Here is a 10,125-nt window from a genome sequence, read left to right as displayed (position 1 = left end):
TCTCACGCACCCTGCAGCCTTGAGCTGGGCATGAGGGAGCTGCACACAGAATCTGGAGGGGTTTGGTGCCTTAGTGTAAGGCCAGGAGGGCTGAATGGCAGAAAGTTCCCTAGGCTGTCTTACAGGAGCGTGAAAAAAAGGTGCCACGTCTTCAATTCTGCCCTTTGCCAAAAATTACAGGTCTTCCAGTGGGAGTTCCTGCACACTCAGGCTTTGTAAACTATAATTAAGGAACTGCTGAATAGCAATTTTAAATAAGCACATTTTCAATGTAGCTCTTGGAATTTGGAATTAGTGATAATTCCTGTGTAGATTTAAGCATTTATAAAAATGTCATGCCCTCTGCATAAGGAAACCCTGGATCAGAGTTTTTTCAAGTGCTTGGACCTACATTATTAGAGGATCTTCAGGCTGGGCTATCACAAGCACTGACCATTTATTTTGGTGTCTGTACACAATCTCTTTAAAAATGCAATCCTAGTCATACCTGCATAAATTCCCCAAAAATAATCTGCTGATAAATATCCTCTGAAGTCAAAAATGCCAAATTTACATAGCCTTCAATTTGAAGCTGAATTTACTTTCTTTTCTTGTATGCCAGACTACTTGAATTACTGAAACGATGATGGAGCTGGATTATTGCAACATTTACATCCATATTGTGGTTGCAATTAACATTTCCTAAGCAAAGCCCCCAGTTTATTTAATGAAACCAAACACTTTGTTTCCAAAAACAAAAACAAAAACAAAAAAAAGACTGTGCAAATATAATTATTATAATCCAATTCCAGAAGAACTAAGAAAAAGATCAATCCAGAATTCATTAAATACCTTATGTGTCAAGATGACCTTTAAGGTTTGCTGGTAATCTACATTTTCAAATTTTTAAGCTTTTTTTTTTTTTTTTTTTGCAGATTCTCAGAGCAAACAAAGCAGCACTGATCATATTTATTGCCTAGCAAATGGGGGATTTTCTGATCATTTTACATCTACATATCTTTTTGTGCATCAGGATAACAGTTCTGGGCTTCAGACTACAACAGACATAAGGTGCCCTGGAAATGCAGATTCTGTGAGCTCTTTTTCCACAAGAGTGGAGGAGAAAGAGTTGTTTCAAAGAAAGCATCAGGGATGCATCTGCCACCCAACCCCCTTGAAGGAACGCACACCACACCTTTCTCATCCTTACACCCAGAGAGAAAGAATTTTTCTGGCCAGAGAACTAACTAGTCCCAAATCTGGAATCATCCCCAGGGGTTTCCCTAAATCTGGCATCATCCTCAGGGTTGCTCCTGGATGGAGTTTGGTCCCATGCCCGCTTTCCCCTGAAAGCTAAACCCTTTTGAAAATGATTTGTGTTCTACTGGGGAGAATTCTGCATCAATCTGTTACATTCTGGTGTCTCCCAGGATAGGAAATTATTGCAAAATTGGGTATTTCAGGTAACTGAATTCTATATTAAATGCAGAAGCCCAAGTTAGGGAGGCAAACCAAGGACAGGATTGGCAGAAACAAGGCTGTTGCATGGGAAGTCACCCATCCAGAGAGAGAAAATGGCCTTGCTCCTGCCTTGGTTTGGATGAAAGCTCTGAAACTGCCGATACTGGTGACAAAATGCTGTCGTGTGACCTGGTGTTTCCTGTGACGTGTGACACCCGGCCCAAAGCAGAAGTTGCTGCTAGATCTCATGCCTGCTGGAAGAAGTAGAAGTCTAGTTCTTCTGAGAAGATCCTCTCTACCCCAAAGCATGTCCCATATCTGCGTCTTTAGGGGTAAGAAAATCAAATTTTGCCCATACAGCTGAGAAGTCATGAGGCAGGGCATTAAGCATGACCCAAAGCTCCTGGGCCTCTTTGAAAACCATCTCCCTCAGGATTCCCATGTGCCTCATCAGACCACAAGAGAAAGAGAGAAAATAATCAATAATTATTTGCTTATGTGGGATGGGAAACAGGATGGCATGGGGAGGCTTTGCCCATGGTTTCACATAAAGGCTGGGGCAGAGCAGGACACACATCCAACCACTGCCATTGTATTTTTCCTGCAGCAAAGACCTTTTCTGCCAGAGACAAAGGGCCTGATTGACAGCACCAAGGGGCAAGACCTTGCTTTCCCCTGCAAAACAGGTACATCCCTCTTGTGAAAGGACCACCTGCCAAATCCTCAGCCTCTCTGCTACGGCTATTAATAATCACTTCCCGTGGTTTCCACAGCTTCCTGATGCGGATATTTGACCTCTTGTGATTGTGTCCAGCTCCCCCACTCATGTTACAGGGGATATCCAGCAGCCGTGGTGCTGGGGCAGGGCTGCAGCTCTCTGCTCCTCGCTGTCCCTCCCTGGAGCCCGTGTGCCGCTGGCCCCACTTTCATCTCCGCCGGCATCCGCCGCCGTTGCTCTCCTCGCCGCGCTGGCAGCTCTCCAGCGGCCCTGTGCAGATTTAAACACCGGGTTGCACCTGTTGGTTGAGCTGGTGACTGGGAGGAACCCCAGGGGAAAGTGACGCCGCGTGTCCGGCTGAGCCGTCCCTCCGCGCTAATGGAACAGCGCTAAAGCCACCAGCGTGTTCCTCCAGGCTATTTGTATCCCCGTGTTCCTGCCTTATTGACTGCCTCCTTGGAGAAGAATTCTGTTGCTTAACTGATTGTAACACTTCTTCCATTCTTTTTATTTTTTTTTCCCTTTCCTTCCCTTTTCTGCCAGTCCAGAAGCCTCAGGACTCGATTTCTCACATTTATTTGGTCACTGCTGTGCAGCAGGAGGTGATTTTAGGACAGTCGGCAGCACATCCTTGTTCCTCCATGCCATATGTTAGGCAGCTTGATGTTGTCCCAGCACAGTGTCTTTCTTCAATGAAAAACAAGTGGGATTTATTCAACTCTGGCTTTCCAGGACCATTCTATTCACCTCTATACTCTGTTTTGCACAAAGACTTGCATTTTCCCAAGTACTTTCCTAATTTTATGGCTTCATATGAGTCTATGGGTGGGCTGTGGGAATGGGGGCTTCACAGTGTGAAGGATGTGAAAGAAACATTGGCTGGGGACCTTCACTCAAGGAGCAGAATCACAGAATAAGCTGAGTTGGAAGGGACTCACAAGAATCATTGAGTTCAACTCCTGGCCCTGACAGGACACCCCAAGATTCACACCACGTGCCTTGAGAGCATTTTTCAAATGCTTCTTGAGCTCTGTCAGGTTTTGTGCTGTGACCACTGCCCTGGGGAGCCTGTTCCAGTGCCCAACCACCCTCTGGGTGAAGAACATTTTCCTAATATCCAACCTAAACTCCCCCTGACACAACTTCATGCAGTTGCCTTGGATCCCTTCACTGGTCATAGAGAACAGAGATCTGTGCCTGTCCCTCTGTTTCCCCTCGTGAGGAAGCTGCACACCATGATGAGATCTCCCCTCAGTCTCCCCATCTCCAGGCTGAACAAACCAGCCTGCAAAAATCCCTAAAAACATCACATCAACAAAGCAAGCTGAGTTGTCCCTGGTGAGAATACCCATCAACCAGGAGTACCATAAACCTGGGACTTTGTGGCAGCCCAGAAGTCACTCTGGGGGGAAGTAGGGACAATGCATTTTCCTTTCTGCTGTTAAAAACTCTGAAAGTCACATATTAAACACACCCTCAGCCACCCTTTGGCAGCCCGTATCTGGATACCTCACAACAGGCCATGAGGAGCTTTCAGAGGTCCCTCAAACAAGCCTCTTCCTATCTCCCATCAGCCAGCACCTTCTCAGGGTGGCTCAGCTCTGATAAGAGATGTCCTCATTCTCTTCGGGTTCGCAGTGTGACAAATGTATTCCTCCCAGTGCTGCTGAGGAGGGATGATACCACGGGTATTAGGCAACAAGGAGAGTGGAGAGGGAGGGCAAAACAGCCTGACAGCTGCTTCTCAAGTAAACCATCAACATCTATCTGCTACGAAATTTAAAATAAATCAGGGAATAGTTCTTTTCTGCAACTTTCCTTCATTTTTCCACTGGCTAGCAGGCAGGCTTTTGCATCCAGCGAAATAACAGGCATTTCCATGAGCTGTTTATTTGACAGGGTATTAGAGGAAGGTGAATGATTAGGTCTTGGGGGGTGTTAATGGGGCCATTTCATGCTGTGGTGATTGGTGGACTGATAGAATGGATTATGTGCCTATAATGATCATTTTTTGCTGCTGGGTGGTCACAATTTCCCATTGAAAATCCGCTTGTCAGGGCACCAAGACATTTTTCCGTGGGTGTTCCTTATTGTTATTTAAAGGTAAAGAAATACTTTCAAAAGCACAAATTAAGCTTGGTTGCCAACAGGAAACAGATAAAGTTGGGGTGAAAAAAAAGCAACAAAAAAAGAAAAGCCACTGGGAATCTGACAGCCCTCCACACATGCAGCCACACTCCTGCGGGATGGGGGGATGCGTGGGCTGTCACCGGCCCCCACACTCTGCTTTGACGTGCAGAGCTGGGAATCAATCACTTTGATGTCTTATCTTATCCCTGAAGATAGACAGCGTGTCTTGCTCGGTGGCTGCAGCAGTGCCACTCCAAGAGCCCCTTTTGAAGTGCTGGAGCAGCACTCGAGCGGCGGCCGCGGGAGCGGAAAAGCTGACACCAGCACTGCTCTGGGACACGGCCACCAGGGGCGTGGGGAGGGTGATGTCTTCGTGCTGGGTGGCATCACTCCGTGTCACCCACGAGTGTCACAGTGGGGGCTGGCAGTGGGTGGTTTTGGGCAAACATCTCCCACCCCCGGGCGCCTCTGCCCCCGGGCACGTTGGCAGCTCTGCAGGCTTTGGTTCCACAGAGTTGCACTTGCTGAGTGTGGAGATGGCAGAAAAAGGCAGGGAGGGGTCCAAATGTGTTCCTCTGATTCTCGGGGCTGAGCTATCTCACTGGCATTTGGGCATCCAAACTCAGCTGCTGACTCCATCCCTGGCAAATCTCTGCGGACAGCATGAACTGGGTTCCTATCAATGCCCTTTATAAGAATCTTCTTCTACCCCTCCAATCTCTCCCTACACAGGTTGTTTCTTGTTCTTTCTGGTTTGTTCTTCCTACCATCCAGCAGACACAACCTCCCCTATGCTCCTACTGGCCTAGAAGGCAAAAGTTTGCTCCAAATTTACATTATCCAAATTTCCAGCAGCATTTTCCCTGGCCTTGGACAAGCAGAGTCCTACTCTGCATTTCACCATCCCTTTGTGTTGGCTGGCACACCTTTCTGCTTTTCACTTTCCCCTGCTTTGCCTTCCTTTTGCATCAGGCAGAGCAGTCAGATTGTGTTTTCAAGACCTCTCCTGTCAGTTTCTTTCTGCCTCTAATTCCCAGCTCTAACCTGCCCCACACCTTCTCCTTGTCACTCATACAATTTTTGAACAAGCAACTTTGTGCTTTCCTATAGACACCTAGAAATATCTGTAAAGTGCCCTCATTGCCCTCCTTTGAACTTGCCTTGCTGCAAGAGATAATTAAGTCCTTGATGGACGAGTACCATGGCCACGATGCTGACAGATACCACTTCATCATTTCCCAGTAATCCATTGCACCTGTTAGTAAATGTTTTCTTTCCTTCAGCCTGGAAACTTGGAAACTTGTGAGGGTTTTTTAGACCATGGAACAAAGATATCCTGGACTTTCTCAAGTGCTGTAGGAACTTAAGTGCCAAATAAAAGAATAGTCATTTAGAGCTGACCTCTTCTATGTAGTTCAGAGCTGAGGATAAAAATTGGTTGAGTTGCTTTCAAAATGTTCTCCTTTATGCATCATTTGAATGGAATCCAAAAGCTCTTTTCTTTGTCAGCTTGGCTAGTTTGTTTGCAGTGCCGCTGTGAAAATTCCTTCCTTCTGGTGGGTTTTTTTGTTTGTTTGTTTCTTTGCTGTGTTGTTGTTTTTTTGTTTGCTCGATTGCTTTTGTTGGGTTTGTTTGTTTGTTTGCTTTTGTTTCCTTTTTTTTTTTTTTTTTTTTTTTTCAAATAATCGAAGCCTTGAGGTTTTAACAAAAATCTTTTCCCTGCCTGCCCCCCACATTGCTGCTGTGGTGCATCACAGTCCCTGTGTTACCATGCAGATCCTGAAAACAGCATATTGAGACATGACCAAGCCTGATTCACGAAGTATAAACTGCTGCCATCCATCACCAGAAACCTCCTGAGTAACATTTTTTTTCCCCTTGCTTTTCAGTCCAAATGGAAAGCACAAAGCAATGGAAAGCAGACTCTCCTTGGTTTAAAGAGAATAAAGTGCTGGGTCAAGCCCCTGACAGACAATTGCTGAATGAATTTCACAGGAGGGCCCCCACCCTGTGTCAGCCTGACACCCAGATGAGATTCCAGCTGCTTTTTGCAGAGCTGGACCATTGGTGTGTCTTGGTGCTGACACAAACTCTTTGCACCAGGAGGAGCCATTCCTAGGTCTTGTCCTATTTCATAGCGTAATAAAGTTGGAAAAGACCTCTGAGATCATCAAGTCCAACCATTAAACCAGCCCAGCCAGGTCCACACTAAACCATGTCCCCAGGCATCACACCTGCACATTTTCTGAGCATTTCCAGGGATGATGATTCCACCATTTCCCTGGCAGCCTGTTCCAATGCCTGACCACCCTTCCAGTGAAGAAAGATTTTAACATCCTCCTTCCTCATCCACAAACCCCAATATTTCTTGCACACCCTGGTGGATCACATTGCCCATTTATCCAGCCCAGGCCTTCTTTATGAGCTTCATCTCTGGTGATCAGCAGTAACAACTGTCCAAGTGACATGATGAATTAAATGTCTGCCTCCAGTACCTCTGCTTGCAGTATAAAGTCCAAATTATAAATCTAAAGGCAATATCAGGGTAGTGTCTCCTCAAAGCTTTCTCTGTTGGCCCGGCTACACCTCATTTTCTCTTTGTCAGTCTGAGTCATTTTAAAATGTCACATTTTCCTGGCCCTGAATGAGAACACTCATAGCATTTTATTCTGTATTTTTTCAATTTTTAATCCTGTGGATTCTGAAAGTGTAATTGTTTCATTAAAGGAGTCCAGTTCTTCTTCAATTTATATAGCAAAATAATAGAATATAATGTTGTGAGACAAAGTCACCCAGATCCCAATTTTCAGCTGGCAAGAGTATTTGCTAGCAAATCATGGCTGAAAGTGGTTGTTTTAAGTTATTTTTACACTGTGGGGAAAAAGTGACTTAGTGGCAGGATTCCTTCAGAGGCCTGGGCAAAACTGATTGTATTTTTTACTAAATTACTGTTTACCAGTCCAAAGATGTTCTTTGCTATTTGCTGGCATGTGAAAAGACACACTAAATGGCACTTGGGGGTTAATTTTCATGACCCTGACTCTACCTCTCAACAAGATAGATTACATTTTCAATTTTATTCCTTGGTGTATAAGAGAGAATCATTTTGTAGAAAATGAGAATTGATCCAAATCTTCACCCTAAAGTCAAAATGCACTTTTATTGACCAGAAAGGGGAAAGAAAAAAAAAAGGATGCATTCTTTAGAGGAGAGTTCCCTGTGATATCCTCCATGACAAAACAGCATGAAATGGGAGCAGAGCTGCCCCCTCAGAGGAGAAAACAAGGGCTGGGGAAGGACAGGCCATGGCTGGGAGATCCAGCTCTTCTTATGGGCTCTTTTGTGAGCAGTTTGAGTGCAACCTCCATGCATTTTCTTCTCCTCACAGCATTTGGTTTGCTGCCTCCCTGCCCTCTGTGCCTCTTCCAGCCTGGCACCATCTGGGGCCATACACAGTGTGGACAAAAGGCCAAGGGGCTTTCCCAAAATGTGACAGAAGCCAGGCACCTCCCTTCTGCTGGAAGTCCCTGGGAGGTTCTGTCTGTGCTGCCCTTCATGGGGTGAAGGGAAGCGATGAGTTTTGGGTGACGGGCGCCCCACAAGAGGTCCAGGGGCATCAACAATGGGACACAGCTCATGTACCCTCCTGGGGCCAGCTGAAAACAGCCTGCAAGCCGAGCAGGCTTGGGGGCTTCATCTGTGCTCCAGACAGAAGCACAGATTTGACTTCTGGACATGCCCTGGGCCAGCTGTCACTTTGAGAAACATCATTTCATTGCTCTGCTCCCACATTCCCTTGCTCAACTTTGGCTTTGCTGTGCTTATCTACACTGCTGGTCCTCCAGGAATGCTCTAGGAATCAGAGCCAGGTATCTCTGGTTGGGTATTTAGGTCTGATGGCATTTTATTTTCCCCTTCCCTTGAGAGATTCAACTTAGTTAAAACAAACAAAAATGTTCCTAAACTTTCCCCTAGGAGAAAAATGCTGGACAAGATGAGCCTAAAGGACAAAACAAGCCCAATATTCTCCCTTTCATAAGACAGATAAGAAAATCTCCAGGTTTTCCTTATTGTAGGGCTGAAGAATTTTACAGCCCACTCACCACATGGCTCTGGGTATTTGGGCTGGCACTACCAGTGCCAAGCTGGGCACGCCGGCGCTTTGCTCTCAACATTTTGTGTGCTGGCCTGCAGCCAGGCTGGAGGAATCTCTGTAATCATAGGAGATGAAAATTAAAAACCCATCAGATCCCCAACCCAACAATAAAGCCTTTCTGCAGGAGGCAGAGGGCAGTGTTTGCACACACATAGTCATTAGCAGCACCAGCGGGTCAAGTTCAGCCCGGGTGTTCTCCCCACGACTCTCTTTGGGGTGATGGAGGTGGGGTTCTCTTTGGGGTGAGGGTGGTGGGGTTCTTTTTGGGGTGAGGGTAGTGGTCCACTGTGGATTCAGTGAGATAAAGGTCAGCTTGGATGTGTCTGAGGAATGTTGTAGGGGTGGTTGTCGTGCTCACCTGGTGTGAAAAACCACCACAAGTCCCCATGGAGCCCCTTGAGAGTGATGGTCACAGCTCCTCCCATGGGACACCTGCATCAGGGAGCCCCTGTGGGTTTTTTTGCCCATCTGGGGGAATTGCCCTGCACTGAGCAGTCAGAAGCTGAGTCACAAATGTTGCAGGCTTCACAGGAGGCAGCTGCTCACAGGTTCAGCTCTTTGGTGCTGTCCCTGGGGCACACTCAGATCTGGAGAGGGGAAAAGCGCCCACTGCGTTCTCCTGCTGGTTGCATTTAGTGAGGCTCTCTTAATGTTAGCCCAATGCAGGCAGCTGATCCTGGAGAGGCAGGAGGGGGACAATGTGCCTGTGTAGATGCCTAGGAGGCTAATTTGATCTCCTCCCTGCCTCCCCCCTGCCCGCCACCTCAAAACAAACCTACAGCGTGGCAATGTGCCTCGCGGATTAGCAAGGGGAGACCACGGCGCGGCCTCGCTTCTGGGAAATGACAGCGGCTCACGGCATGACGGGGCACTCGCAGCCTCCCTTTGGCAGGAGTCTGCAAGTCTGAAATCAATACCCCTGTGCTTCCTGTGCCCCCTGCTCCTGCTCGTCCCCTCCTGAGCCGAGCTTTGCCAGGGTCACCGCTCAGATCCGCCTCATCCGCACGCTCCCTGGGACAAAACGCTCTCTAAGGCTAAACGTGTTGGCAAACGGAAGGAGAACTTTTCCCAAGGTAAAACTCGGTTTGTGTTTACAAACAGGGCTGCTTTAGGAAACCAATGAACGTCACATTTTCCTGCTGGTAGCCTCAGGGGAAAAATATCACAGCTCTGAAGTGCTGTTCCTACAAAAGGAGTTTGTGTGTGCCTACAGAGACCACTGCAGTTTGTATCCATCTGAACAGGGAGTACATAAATCTTTCCCAGGCATCTTTTTGGTGTTACCTGCAAGAGGCAGCTTCCCCTCTCCAGCACCATTTCACATTATGGTAAAGACAGCAAAGGGAGATCCTTCTGCCACTCCATACTAACCACCCTGCGATTAAATCCATCCTTGCTTTAGCTTCATTGTGCCACTGCAGCTGAGTCAAGGTTTAATTTATCCCACATAGCTTATGAGGTCCTCATGAGCTTTCAGTAGAGGATGTGGGAACCCAGGGCACAGGGAATATTTCTCTGTCTGCTCTGAGGGGACCTGACCCCCAGAGAAGCACTGATTTTGACCCTCATTCAAGAAGAAAACTTCCAAGACTTCAAGATAGACTAGAGTCCACAAAAGTGTGAAGTAGATTATAGAGAGCAGTATGGCATGTCACTTGGGTGAGAAATTTAGGTTTTGGGA

The sequence above is a fragment of the Vidua chalybeata genome, chromosome 1 (genome assembly GCF_026979565.1).
Source record: "Vidua chalybeata isolate OUT-0048 chromosome 1, bVidCha1 merged haplotype, whole genome shotgun sequence".
NCBI classification, from domain to species: domain Eukaryota; kingdom Metazoa; phylum Chordata; class Aves; order Passeriformes; family Viduidae; genus Vidua; species Vidua chalybeata.
The sequence above is the reverse complement of the archived record's forward strand: the minus strand, read 5'-3'. Positions refer to the sequence as shown.